At 44.6% G+C, this 15206-nt stretch overlaps 1 pseudogene; it reads right to left on the bottom strand.

Moving 5' to 3' along the window:
• Positions 1–15206, bottom strand: part of LOC115197766 (perilipin-3-like) — a 43284-nt pseudogene that overhangs the window by 17741 nt on the left and 10337 nt on the right.

Genomic DNA, 15206 nt, shown 5'->3' with positions numbered 1-15206 from the left:
TGTTTTAAGATTGCGAGAATCCTATAGGATCCAAACTCACCTGATTCAACTCATTCAGGGCTTGATGGTTAGTTTACAAGTTGAATCAGGTGTGCTTGTCCAGGGCTACTACAAAAATGTGTGCTGTTGGGGGAACTCAAGGTGAGTTTGGAAACACAGATCTACAGCTTGTCCGCTGTAAGCACCCACTGTTCTATTTCTCAATTGTACGATTCCATCTTGTGGTGAAAGTGGAAATAGCTTCAGTATATGATCGCCTTGTACTGTAAATGTTCAGCTGTCACATTCCCATTCTATGTTTATATCTCTAGAAAAAAACATTACATTTGTTATGGTATAGCTATCTCTATACCAGCCACCAGATGATCTAAATGACTCAACAATGTAAAGTATACCATTCTCAGAGGATTCAGGCAGAACATATTTAACCACTCTCAGCCAAGGTCAGTGAAGTGTCTGCTCCCTCCCTGCCAGGCAGACAGGCTTGCTGCTCAGGACATTGCTAAAGCCATCAGCTGGAGCCCATTGAATGCCATGCTGATCACCATCTGAGGTGCCAGCGATGGGGCTGGAAATGCCCTCCTTAGCCATCTGCACTGTAGAGGTAACTGCCTCCACAATGCTAGATGCCAGCTGTGTGAAACAGAGGAAAAAGTCAGGTTTTGGGGGCAGAAGTCGTGGTGTATAACAAGCATTTTAAATTGACTCAGAGAAAAGTGTCCTTACCTTCTCAGGGGGACACTGCAGAGCTGGGATCTTCTCCTCAAGATGATCCAGCCCTTTACAGGCCAGACTGTTGGCAGCAACAACTAGAGACAATTCAATGAGTCAGTGTAGATGAATGGGAGGAGACAGGTTAAATAATGATTTTCAAACCTTCAGACATGGATTGTGTATGTGTGCAACTCAGTGGGAGAATGGGCAAGACAACATTTTTAAGTGCCTTTGAACAGGGTATGGTAGTAGGTGCCAGGTGCACCGATGTGAGTGTTTCAAGAACTCCAACGCTGCTAGTTTTTCACGCTCAACAGTTTTCTGTGTGTATCAAGTATGGTCTACCACCCAAAGGACATCCAGACAACTTGACACAACTGTGGGAAACATTGGAGTCTTCATGGGCCAGCATCCCTGTGGAAGGCTTTCGACACCGAATAGAGTCCATGCTCCGACAAATTGAATCTGTTCTGAGGGCAAAATGAGGTGCAACTCAATATTAGGATGGTGTTCCTAATGTTTTGTACACTCAGTGTATGTCAATAGTGTATGTCAAATAGTGTATATAGTCAATAGTGTATGTCAAATTGTAGTAAATGGGAAAGAAAAGCATCAACCAATTGATGTTTATGCCAACACATTGCAGTCAATGGGCAAAGAAAAGCATTAACCAATTGATGTTTATGTCAATACATTAAAGTAAATGGTAAACAATGAGTGTCACAGGGTTGATGTTTATGTCAATACATTGCAGTAAATGGTAAAAGATGAGTGTCACAGATGAGTGCATATGTCAATAGGGTCAACCCTAGCCTCAACCCTAACCCTAACTCTTGCTTCATCTCCACATCTTGGCTCAACCCGAACCATTACTCTAACCCTAACTTCTTGTCGACAGCCAAGCTCAACTCTAGCTCAAACCTTAACCCTAACCCTGCCTCTAGGGCTGTATTTAGGGTTGAGCCAAGTTAGGGTTAGAGTGTTTAGGGTTGAGGTTATAATCTGTCTGTGCCTGATTGCCTGCCAACTAACTTGCCTGTCAGGTTAAGGTCAGGTATGAGGGACAGAGCTCCAAGTGGTAGATGAAGTGCCAGAGGCAAGTCATGAACCCCTAGGAGGATGCATGCCACTACACGACTGGCTAGCCAAGGAGACAAGCCCACACTTATAAGCCCTTAGGATGACAAGCTCGGGCTATCCAGCAACCCCACTGGGGTTTAGGCAAGAACACCCTTGAGGTTAAGGTTAGGGTCAGTGTTTGGGGAGAGTTTAGATAAGATGAGTTAGGGTTAGGGCCTCAACCCTAGACATAACCCTAACCCAATTAACAATTAATTCATTTGACCCTCCCCCACTACATGGCAGAAAGGTGCAGCTCACTTGAAGCCCGACTTAGAGTTAAGGTGCTTTTGAGTGACATCGGTAGAACGGTTAAGGCTAGAAACACAATTCAAGTATGGGATCGTTCAGCAGACCCTCGCAATGAATGCAAGTCTACACCTAACTATGTGAAATGAACTCTTCACAGTGAAACATGCTCCAACACAGAACACGTGTGGCTCAGTTGGTAGAGCATGGTGTTTGCAACGCCAGGGTTGTGGGTTCGATTCCCACGGGGGACCAGTACGGAGAAAACATTTTATGAAATGTATGCATTCACTACTGTAAGTTGCTCTGGATAAGAGCGTCTGCTGAATGACTAAAATGTAAATGTAACAAGGCGTTTCATCCATAGAAAAACGTATTTTGTGACCGAGGGACCGTCATGACCTGGCATATGACATTTAAAGTAAACCTTCCTCTGGATACAATGGTCTTGCACTACTACTACTACATTTCATTTTAAGCCCTTTTAAATACACCTAAAGTTACTTTAAATACAGTTGAGGTCGGAAGTTTACATACACCTTAGCCAAAAACATTTTAACTCAGTTTTTCACAATTCCTGACATTTAATCCTAGTAAAAATTCCCTGTCTTGTCTTAGGTCAGTTAGGATCACCACTTTATTTTAAGAATGTGAAATGTCAGAATAATAGTAGAGAGAATTATTTATTTCAGCTTTAATTTCACCTTTATTTAACCAGGTAGGCTAGTTGAGAGCAAGTTCTCATTTGCAACTGCGACCTGGCCAAGATAAAGCATAGCAATTCGACACATACAACAACACAGAGTTACACATGGTATAAACAAAACATACAGTCAATAATACAGTAGAACAAAAGAAAACAAAAAGTCTATATATAGTGAGTTCAAATGAGGTAAGTTAAGGCAATAAATAGGCCATGGTGGCGAAGTAATTACAATATAGCAATTAAACACTGGAATGGTAGACGTGCAGAAGATAAATGTGCAAGTAGAGATACTGGGGTGCAAAGGAGCAAAATAAATAAATAAATACAGTATGGGGATGAGGTAGGTAGATATATGGGCTGTTTACAGATGGGCTATGTACAGGTGCAGTGATCTGTGAGCTGCTCTGACAACTGGTGCTTAACCTCTCTGGGCTAGGTGGGACGCTTGAAATCGTCCCACCTACTCAACAGCCAGTGTAATCCCGTGGCGCGTTATTCAAATACCTTAGAAATGCTATTACTTCAATTTCTCAAACATATGACTATTTTACACCATTTTAAAGACAAGACTCTCGTTAATCTAACCACACTGTCCGATTTCAAAAAGGCTTTACAACGAAAGCAAAACATTAGATTATGTCAGCAGAGTACCCAGCCATAAATAATCAGACACCCATTTTTCAAGCTAGCATATAATGTCACATAAACCCAAACCACAGCTAAATGCAGCACTAACCTTTGATGATCTTCATCAGATGACAATCTTAGGACATTACGTTATACAATACATGCATGTCTGTTCAATCAAGTTAATATTTATATCAAAAACCAGCTTTTTACATTAGCAGGTGACTAGCATGTGACTAGCATTCCCACCGAACACTTCCAGGTGAATTTACTAAATTACTCACGATAAACGTTCACAAAAAACATAACAATTATTTTAAGAAATTATAGATACAGAACTCCTCTATGCACTCGATATGTCCGATTTTAAAATAGCTTTTCGGTGAAAGCACATTTTGCAATATTCTGAGTAGATAGCCCGGCCATCATGGCTAGCTATTTTGACACCCACCAAGTTTGGCACTCATCAAACTCAGATTTACTATAAGAAAAATTGGATTACCTTTGCTGTTCTTCGTCAGAATGCACTCCCAGGACTTCTACTTTAACACCCAATGTTGTTTTGGTTCCAAATAATCCATAGTTATATCCAAATAGCTGCGTTTTGTTCTTGCGTTCAAGACACTATCCGAAGGGTGACGCGCCGGCGCATATCTTGACAAAAAAAATCAAAATATTCCATTACCGTACTTCGAAGCATGTCAAACGCTGTTTAAAATCAATTTTTATGCGATTTTTCTCGTAAAATAGCGATAATATTCCAACCAGGAGACGTTGTATCCGTTCAAACACTGAAAGAAGAAAAATGGAGTCGTCACATGCACGCGCGCGCCAGTGTCATTGTTCTCAGAACGACCACTTTCCAAAACCCCTACTGTTTTTCGCCCAGGGACTGCAGAGTTATCATTCCACATTCTGGCGCCTTCTGAGAGCCTATGGGAGCCTTAGAAAATGTCACATTACAGCAGAGATCCTCTATTTTCGATAAAGAGGCTACAGAAGTCCAAGAAATGGTCAGACAGGGCACTTCCCATATAGAATCTTCTCAGGTTTTGGCCTGTCATATGAGTTCTGTTATACTCACAGACACCATTCAAACAGTTTTAGAAACGTTAGGGTGTTTTCTATCCAAATCAAATAATTATATGCATATTCTAGTTCCTGGGCAGCAGTAATAACCAGATTAAATCGGGTACGTTTTTTATCCGGCCGTGAAAATACTGCCCCCTATCCTAAACAGGTTAAGCCATTTTGCCACAACTTTGGAAGTATGCCTGGGGTCATTGTGCATTTGGAATACCCATTTGTGACCAAGCTTTAACTTCCTGACTGATGTCTTGAGATGTTGCTTCGATATATCCACATAATATTCCTGCAGGAAAGCACCCCCACAACATGTTCCTGACACCCCGTGCTTCACGGTTGGGATGGTGTTCTTCGGCTTACAAGCATCCCCCTTTTTCCTCCAAACATAATGATGGTCATTATGGCCAAACAGTTCTATTTTTGTTTCATCAGACCAGAGGACATTTCTACAAAAAGAACGATCTTGGTCTCCATGTGCAGTTGCAAACTGTAGTATGGCTTTTTTTATGGCGGTTTTGGAGCAGTGGCTTCTTCCTTGCTGAGCGGTCTTTCAGGTTATGTTGATATAGGACTCGTTTTACTGTGGATATAGATACTTTTGTACCTGTTTCCTCCAGCATCTTCACAAGGTCCTTTGCCGTTGTTCTGGGATTGATTTGAGCTTTTCGCACCAAAGTGCGTTCATCTCTAGGAGACAGAACGTGTCTTCTTCCTGAGCGGTATGACGGCTGCGTGGTCCCATGGTGTTTATACCTGCGTACTATTGTTTGTACAGATGAATGTGGTACCTTCAGGCATTTGGAAATCGCTCCCAAGGATGAACCAGACTTGTGGAGGTCTACAATTTTTTTTCTGAGGTCTTGGCTGATTTCTTTTAATTTTCCAATGATGTCAAGCAAAGAGGCACTGAGTTTGAAGGTAGGCCTTGAAATACATCCACAGGTAAACCTCCAATTGACTCAAATGATGTCAATTAGCCTATCAGAAGCTTCTAAAGCCATGACATAATTTTCTGGAATTTTCCAAGCTGTTTAAATGCACAGTCAACTTAGTGTATGTAAACTTCTGACCGACTGGAATTGTGATACAGTGAATTATAAGTGAAATAATCTGTCTGTAAACAATTTTTGGAAAAATGACTTGTGTCATGCACATCCGACTTGCCGAAACTATAGTTTGTTTACAATAAATTTGTGGAGTGGTTGAAAAATGCGTTTTAATGACTCCAACCTAATTGTATGTAAACCTCCGACTTCAACTGTACACAAGATAATCAGCAGGATAAAAAACTATAAAATCACACAGTAAACTAAGCAACAGACTAAACATAAGGACAGGATAAAAGCTAAGACAACAGAGAATCCAGGTTAACCTGTGTGAAGAGGTGTGTCTTCAGTTTAGACTTGAATATCTGTATGGATTGTGAGGTTCTGACATGGAGAGAGAGTGAGTTCCAAAGTTGGGGGGCTGGCACTGATAAAAGCATGGTCTCCCATGGAGCACAGCCTGGTGCCAGGGAGGATGAGGAGTCAAATGAACATAGTGAACAGATGGGAGTGTAGGGATGCAGGAGGTCAGTAATGTATGTGGGCGCCAGTCCACTGAGTTCTTTGTTGGTGATTATGAGCAATTTGAAGATGATCCTGTACTGAACTGGGAGCCAGTGGAGTTTGATGAGGGTGGAGGTGATGTGGTCCCAAGGTCTGGTGTGTGTGAGGACTCGTGCAGCTGAATTTTGAATATGTTGTAGTCTGTCCAGGGTTTTGGCAGAGAGTCCATAGAGCAGGGGTGTCAAACTCATTCCATAGAGAGCTGAGTGCCTGTGGATTTTAGTTTTTTCCTTTCAATTAAGCCCTAGTCAACCAGGTGAGGGGGGTTCCTTAATAATTAGTGACCTTAATATATCAATGAAGTACAAGGGTGGAGGGAAAAAGTGTAGACACTCTGCCCTCCGTGGAATGAGTTTGACACGTTTCGTATAGAATGACGTTACAGTAGTCTAGATGTGATAAAACAAAGGTGTGAATGAGGGTTTCAGCAGTGGGGTCAGTGAGAGAGGTAAAATGTGGTGGATTAAGGCTGTTTTGAGGTGGATTAAGGCTGACTTGGTGATGTTCCGGATATGTGGTTCAAATGACGGAGTTGGGTCGAATGTTTACCCAATTCCTACCTTAGGGAGTTGGGGCCCATGAGCATGATCTATGTTTTGTCGTCATTTAGTTTTAAAACGTTATTGCTCATCAAAGTTAACTTCACGGAGACAGTCAACAACAAAATAGGAGGGTGGCAGGGTGGAGTTGGGTTTGTGTGGATGTAGATTTGTGTGTGACTTGCATAACAGTGAAATCTGAGTCCAAAGGGACGGAGGATCTGACCAAGAGGTAGCATGTAAATACTAAACAGTAATGGATCTAACACTGAGCCTTGTGGGACACCTTGTGATACACGGGCTTGGGCAGTCCTGCAGTTGCCAAGGGAGACAAATCAGATAGATTGGAGTGGAACCATGCAAAGGGTGTTGCGGAGACTCCAAGAAGCAGGGGCATTTTAATGCATGTGCAAACCTGGGCTGTAGCCAGGCCATTGTAAAAAAAACAAAAATGTATCCGTAACGAGGAAGTTAACATCTGCTATGGCACTACTACAACTTTTAAGGGAAAGGAAACATGTGAACAACACAAAGCTTTTCAAAGCTTTCTTTGGTGAAAAATAAACTGAGAACAACAATGCATCAGGAAAGATAATCACGTAACGCTGATGTCCCTTGAAAGCAACATCCTTCGTGGATTGGATTTTACCAACGTAATCAAGGACTTCTCAGCTAGGAATACAAGAAGAAAATAATTCTAAAAGGTAAGGACGTTTCTTTATTAGCCTAATTTGTGCTCTGTTTGATGCCTATAGTTGTCCATGGTCCTGTCCATGGTGTATGACATTAGTATTTGTGCAACGTATGTGTGTGAGTGTGTGTGTGTGTGTGTGTGTGTGTGCGCAACATCTGTGTTTGCAGTTCAAATCTGTTGATAGACATTGTCAAATGCTGCAGACATGTCCAGAAGAATGAGGATGGAGATGTTCAGAGGTCATTCACTACCTTTACCAAAGCAGTTTCAGTGCCATGCATAGCCCGGAAGCCCGACTGAAGTGGTTCGAAAAGTTCATGAGAGGCCATGTGTTGTTGGATTTGTGATGTTACTGTGTTGGTAATTCTAACCAAAAGGAGAGCGACTGTGTTCTTAAAAACAACTTCGTTACAAGATTTGCAAAAATGGAGCAGTTAACCATGCACTTCAACCGTGCTGAGTTAAGGCCCAACGAATCATAGCTGGGTCTCAGCTTTTCTAGAAAATGTACAACCTCTTTTGTCTACGTGGCAGTTAGCAAATGTGCAGAAACAGGCTCCGGGAACACAGGAGGTGGCTCATGAATCTGTATTTATGATTAAGTCACACAAAATAAGTTTGTATCAGTAAAAATACTAACATATAACAATAGACAATTATCTAAGTTAAACAGTATAGTATGTAATTAATATTACATTTCCACCACACTACCACCCATTCAAGCACTTTGGCGAGGAAGGGGAAGTTTGAGATAGGCCTGTAGTTGGTGAGGAGCTCAGGGTCCAGGCCCTGTTTCTTCTGTATGGGAGTCATTGTCGCTGTTTTCAAAGGAGTAGGAACAATGTCAGATGTGAGGGATGCATTTACAATATTGACCACCAGGGGGCAGAGAACAGGAAGGCATGCCTTTATTAAGGCAGTGGGCATGGGGTAAAGGGAGCAGCAGGTTGTGGTTATGGACTTAGAAAAAGAGTTCAGTGATGATGATTTAATTGACAAGGGAGAAGACATTAAGTCTGTTCTCAGGTGTTGAGTCAGGCCGTCATGGGGGGGTCAGATGATTGGTGAGACTGTTGCAGCTGTTGGTTGATAGCCTCCAATTTGTTTTGAAAGAAAACCAGAAAAGTGTCACAGAGTGTTACCTATTGCAGCTTTATCACCAACTTTTTTTGCCGTGAATGCAATGTATTAGTCAAATCTATTGACACAAACCTATACGTATATATATGCAATGCATTGACTTCTAAGCATCAATATACAGTCTGTGGAGTAGGAGAGAGAGAGCGAGAGAGAGAGAGAGAGAGAGAGAGAGAGAGAGAGACGAATGGGTGAGGAGGGAGAGCATGAGAAGGGAGAGATTGAAGGAGTGGTAGAGAGAAGGGGATTGGCAAAGAGAGGGGAGAGAGGGAAATAATTAATAGAAGAGAGAGAGAAGTGAAGGGGGGATAAAAAGGAGGTTGAGAGAGAAAGAGGGAGGCACAAAGGGAGAGATAGAACGTAGTGAGAGAGGGAGGGAGGGAAGGAGAAAGAGATAGGGGTCTACTTACTGCAGTGTATTAACATAAACATCATTTGGTTGACGCTCTTCTTTTCCCAATTTACTGCAGTGTATTGATATAAATGTCACATGTTGTGAAGATTTTACTTTTGTTGGTTATGCCCATAAAAGAGTAGAAAGTAGAAACAGTTCAAGTCTGCTAGACCTGGCTCAGCCTAGTAGGACTGTCTCTATGAAGAGCTGGCCCTAGCCCAGGAGTAATTCTCAGACTCAACCACACAGCTACAGATAATCAAACAAACAGCAAACCCTCACAGGACAATATGAGTTAATTTACCACTTTCCATGTATTGCACAGCATCAATATGTATTGAATTATTACTTTTGAGGTGCTGTATGTTCAAGTTACTGCAATGCAGTAAGATGAACATCATTTAATCACTTAATGTTACTGCAATGTGTAGCAGTATAGACTGTATGGTACTGTACAGTAGTAGCTGAATGTATGGTTAAGCACAAACTGATTACACAGACTCTCTATATGTCTTGAGGCAAGTTGATTTTCTCAAAATGTTTGCAGTGCAGTATTTGACTACAGTTAGCACTAAAGCAGGGGATCAATGTACTCACGCAGGGGATCAATGAGTCTCCAATGGGCCGATGACAGGCTCGATGCTCCCCACTAACAGGCTGCTGGCCGTCCTGGCCGTCCTCTCATACACCCCACACACAGAGCATGGGAGCAATTGGGTCTGCTTGGTGCTAGCATATGGCCTCTCAATAACCTCACAGGTAGAGCCTACCTGTACAGTTGAAGTCGAAAGTTTACATACACTTAGGTTGGAGTCATTAAAACTCATTTTTCAACCACTTGTTAAGAAAATATAGTTTTGGCAAGTTGGTTAGGACATCTACTCTGTGCATGACAAGTAATTTTTCGAACAATTGTTTATATTATTTATTAATTTGTTGGCAGAACTGAAAAATATTGTGCGAGCAAGGAGGCCTACAAACCTGACTCAGTTACACCAGCTCTGTCAGGAGGAATGGGCCAAAATTCATCCACCTTATTGTGGGAGGCTTGTGGAAAGCTACCCAAAACTTTTGACCCAAGTTTAACAATTTAAAGGCAATGCTACCAAATACTAATTGAGTGTATGTAAACTTCTGACCCACTGGGAATGTGATGAAATAAATAAAAGCTGAAATAAATCACTATACTATTATACTAACATTTCACATTCTTAAAATAAAGTGGTGATTCTAACTGACCTAAGACAGGGAATTTTTACTTGGATTAAATGTCAGGAATTGTGAAAAACTGAGTTTAATGTATTTGGTTAAGGTGTATGTAAACTTCCGACTTCAACTGTAGGCTCAGGAGTCTGACAAACACATTTTTCCTGAAATACATGAAACAACCATTCACTCCTCATCTGAGACATACATGCTAATTTCTGTAAATGTGGCATCCATATCATCCGAAACGTTGACTCAAGATTGCCAAAAATCACCTGGAAGACCAAGACTCTTGTAAGAATGTTCTATGGACAGATGAGTCAAGAGTATAACTTTTTGGACAACATGGGTCCCATTATGCCTGGCAAAAACCAAACACTGCGTTCCACAGCCTCATACCAACAGTCAAGCATGGTGGTGGTAGTGTAATGGTTTGGGGATGTTTTTCTGCCTCGGGACCTGGACAACTTGCCTTAATAGAAGGAACCATGAATTCTGCTCTGTATCAGAGAATTCTACAGGAGAATGCCAAGCCATCAGTCTGAGTTGAAGCTGAAGCGCAGCTGGGTCATGCAGCAAGACAATGATCCAAAACACAATCAAGTCAACATGAAAATGGCTAAAATGCAACAAATTTGAAGTTTTGGAATGGCCTAGTCAAATCCAGACCTAATCCCAAATTAGATGTGGCAGGACTGGAAACAAGCAGTTTATGCTTGAAAACCCTCAAATATTGCTAAGTTATAGCAGTTCTGCATGGAAGAGTGGGCCAAAAGTCCTCTACAGCGACGTGAGAGACTGACCAATAACTACAGGAAGCGTTTGGTTGGAGGCATTGGCGCTAAAGGCGGCACAACCAGTTATTGAGTGTAAGAGGTATACTCCAATTCTGTTGCAAAAGGTTTCTGAAACGGAAGCAAACGGAATGAAACGGGGAGGGACCTACCTGAATTTGTCCAACAGAAACTGTAGTTTTGCTTCAGTTATAAACAGTTTCCGTAATGAATACACCCGTCTGGGAGCTTGAATGGTGTAAGGGGTGCGTACTGGCGGCAGAGAAGTCAGGCGCAGGAGAGCAAAAACTGTGTTACAATGGTATAGTTTAATAATAAAAACCACCGGAATACAGAACAATATATCAATGGGTACAAAACCCGTCGCACACCAGACATAACATGCACAAGCACTTACAACAAACAATTACGTACAAGGACATGGGGGGGAAACAGAGGGTTAAATACACAACAAGTAATGAAGGAATTGAAACCAGGTGTGTGGGAAGACAAGTCAAAACAAATGGAAAATGAAAAGTGGATTGATGATTGCTAGAAGACCGGTGACGCCAACCGCCAAGCGCCGCCCGAACAAGGAGAGGAACCAACTTCGGCGGACATCGTGACAGTACCCCCCCCCTTGGAGCAGCGCGCCGACACCGGCCTCGGGGACGACCCGGAGGGCGAGGAGCAGGGCGATCCAGATGAAGACGGTGGAATTACTGTAGCATTGAAGGGTCCAACACATCCTCGACCGGAACCCAGCGCCTCTCCTCCGGACTGTACCCCTCCCACTCCACAAGATACTGAAGGCCCCTCGCCCGACGCCTCAAATCCATTATGGAGCGAACAGAGTACAGCGGGGCCCCCTCAATGTCCAGAGGTGGCGGAGGAACCTCCAGCACCTCAGACTCCTAGAGCTGGCCAGCCACCACCGGCCTGAGGAGAGACACAAGGAACGAGGGGTTAATACGGTAATCGGGGGGAAGCTGTAACCTATAACAAACCTCGTTCACTCTCCTCAGGACTTTAAATGGCCCCACAAACCGCGGACCCAGCTTCCGGCAGGGCAGGCGGAGGGGCAGGTTTCGCGTCGAGAGCGAGACCCGTTCCCCCGGTGTGAACACCGGGGCCTCACTGCAGTGACGGTCTGCATTCTCTTTTTGGCGCAGTACGGCCGCTGAAGGTGAACACGGGCAGCCTCCCATGTCTCCTCCGCGCGCCTGAACTAGTCGTCCACCGCAGGAGCCTCGGTCTGACTCTGATGCCAAGGCGCCAGAACCGGCTGGTACCCCAGTACACACTGGAAGGGAGAGAGGTTAGTGGAGGAGTGACGAAGCGAGTTCTGTGTCATCTCGGCCCAGGGCACGAAGGCCACCCACTCCCCCGGCCAGTCCTGGCAATAGGACCTGCCCACATCCTGGTTAACTCTCTCCACCTGCCCATTACTCTCTGGGTGAAACCCTGAAGTAAGGCTGATCGAGACCCCCAGATGTTCCATGAACGCTTTCCAGACCATAGACGTGAACTGGGGACCTTGATCGGACACTATATCCTCAGGCACCCCGTAGTGCCGGAAGACGTGCGTAAACAAGGCCTCCGCAGTCTGTAGGGCCGTAGGGAGACCGGGCAGAGGGAGGAGACGACAGGACTTAGAGAACCAATCCACAACGACCAGGATCGCGGTGTTACCCTGTGAGGGAGGAAGATCGGTAAGAAAATCCACCGACAGGTGCGACCAAGGCCGTTGTGGAATGGGTAAGGGGTGTAACTTCCCTCTGGGCAGGTGCCTAGGAGCCTTACACTGGGCTCACACAGAGCAGGAGGAAACATAAACCCTCACGTCCTTAGCCAAGGTAGGCCACCAGTACCTCCCGCTCACAGCGCACTGTCTGACCGATCCCAGGATGACGTGTGGCCCCAATAGATCAACTGGTCACAACAGCAGACGGGATGTACAGACGCCCAGCGGGACACTAGATGGGAGCGGGCTCTGCATGTAACGCCTGCTCAATGTTTGCGTCCAGCTCCCACACTACCGGTGCCACCAGGCAAGAGGCTGGAAGAATGGGAGTATGATCCATGGACCGCTCCTCTGTGTCATACATCCGGGACAGTGCGTCTGCCTTAGCATTCTGGGAACCTGGTCTGTAGGATAGAGTGAAAACAAAACGTGTAAAAAACATGGCCCACCTTGCCTGGCGAGGGTTCAGTCTCCTCGCCGCCCGGATATACAGTGAGGAAAAAAAGTATTTGATCCCCTGCTGATTTTGTACCTTTGCCCACTGACAAAGAAATTATCAATCTATAATTTTAATGGTAGGTTTATTTGAACAGTGAGAGACAGAATAACAACAAAAAAATCCAGAAAAACGCATGTCAAAAATGTTTAAATTATTTGCATTTTAATGAGGGAAATAAGTATTTGACCCCTCTGCAAAACATGACTTAGTACTTGGTGGCAAAACCCTTGTTGGCAATCACAGTCAGATGTTTCTTGTAGTTGGCCACCAGGTTTGCACACATCTCAGGATGGATTTTGTCCCACTCCTCTTTGCAGATCTTCTCCAAGTCATTAAGCTCGTGATGGACATGATGGACATGTCCACCAGCTGGTCCAATGTGAGGGTGGTGTCTCAGCAGGCCAACCCCCGACGGACGTGTCAGACTGCACCTGTAGTGATCGATCAGGGCCCTGTCGTTCCATCCTGCGCTGGCGGCCAGGGTCCGGAAGTCCAAGGCGAAATCCTGCGTGCTCCTCGTCCCCTGCCTCAGGTGGAACAGACGCTCAACCCTCAGGCGGGGGGTCGAACACTGCCCGAAAGCGGCGGGTGAACTCTGCGTAATGGTCCAACGCTGCGTCTCCCTCACTCCATACGGCATTGGTCCACTCCAGGGCTTTGCCTGAGAGGCAGGAGACGAGGGCGGACACACTCACGCCCCGAAGGAGCCGGGTGGACGGTCGCCAGGTAGAGCGCCAGCTGTAGTAGAAACCCCTGGCATCCGGCAGCCGTCCCATCATACTCCCTCGGGAGCGCAAGTCGAATCCCGCTGGGCCCAGGTGGAAGAGGGGTGGACAGTGGGACCTGTTGTAGTGGGGCTGGTGGAGGCGCTGGAAAACCTCCTCCTCTCTCCCAACGATCCGTTGTCTGAAACGTGCTGCTAAACGCGTTCCTCCACTACAACTGGGAGTGCGTCTGCTCCTGCTGACTCCATTCTTCGGGTGAGTGATTCTGTAAGGGTCCTGTGGGTAGCTGGTGTAGCGAGTCAGGCGCAGGACAGCAAATATTAGTAATCAACGTATTTTTACTCAAAATGACAAATGTACAAAGGAACATACGAGCACACAATTACGGACCGAAAATACAATAAACAATCACTCACAAACAAACATGGGGAACAGAGGGTTAAATAATAAACAGGTAATTGGGTGAGTGAAACCAGGTGTGTAAGACTAAGACAAAACAAATGGAAAATGAGAAGTGGATCGGCGGCGGCTAGAAGGCCGGTGACGTCGACCGCCGAACGCCGCTCGAACAAGGAGAGGGACCGACTTCGGCGGAAGTCGTGACAGAAGGGGTCTGAATGCTTTCCTAATGCACTGTAGCTTCATTCTTATGTATTTTATTTTATTCCTCGTTTCACTATTTACATTTTTATTTGTATTATTATTTTTAACTCCGCATTATTGGGCAGGGCTCATAAGCAAGCATTTCACAGTAAAGTGTACACCAGTTGTATTGGCTCGTGACAAATACGATTGCTATGTGGAACAAACATGCATCACACTGACATGTGGAATAAGAATTCACGTCAGGTCTTTTTGTGGTATTTCTATCTGTAATGTTTGAACGTTTTCTTTCGGATCGTGGCTCTGCTGCGCCCCGTGTTCTTATTGTTCAGCAAGTCTACATACATGTTACGAGTTACGTTTTTCTTGCTCCCCATTTTCCCATGTTTGTGTCCTAGGCATTACAGGTGTACCGAGTTGCGGCTGACGATGGTGGGCGTGGCTTCGGTCCGGTGTCCTGGCAGCTGTAGCTGATTGAGAAGAGGATAACAGTTTGCCGTGTGAACCCAGAAGGGAGAGAGAGGGGGAGAGAGGACACACTTGTTTTGTTTGACTAGTTGATGATTTGTTCTTTTAATTTATCTTTGTTTGTGTTTCAGCCTGTCCTCTTGAGGTACTCCACCCTACCTAGGTCCTGGAGAAGGGAAAAGGTAGACCTGCCCATGGGTGTACATTCCCACGTAGATAACCCATTGTTTTATACATTAGGTTAGCCGGGCGGGTGTCACCCTTGTATTTTCTTGGAACCAGGTAGGACAGTGGGTTAGGGTTTAGAGTGTGT

Source organism: Salmo trutta, chromosome 7 (assembly GCF_901001165.1).
Source record: "Salmo trutta chromosome 7, fSalTru1.1, whole genome shotgun sequence".
NCBI lineage: Eukaryota > Metazoa > Chordata > Actinopteri > Salmoniformes > Salmonidae > Salmo > Salmo trutta.
Note: the sequence above shows the minus strand (reverse complement) of the source record. Positions and strands in the feature narration are given on the sequence as shown.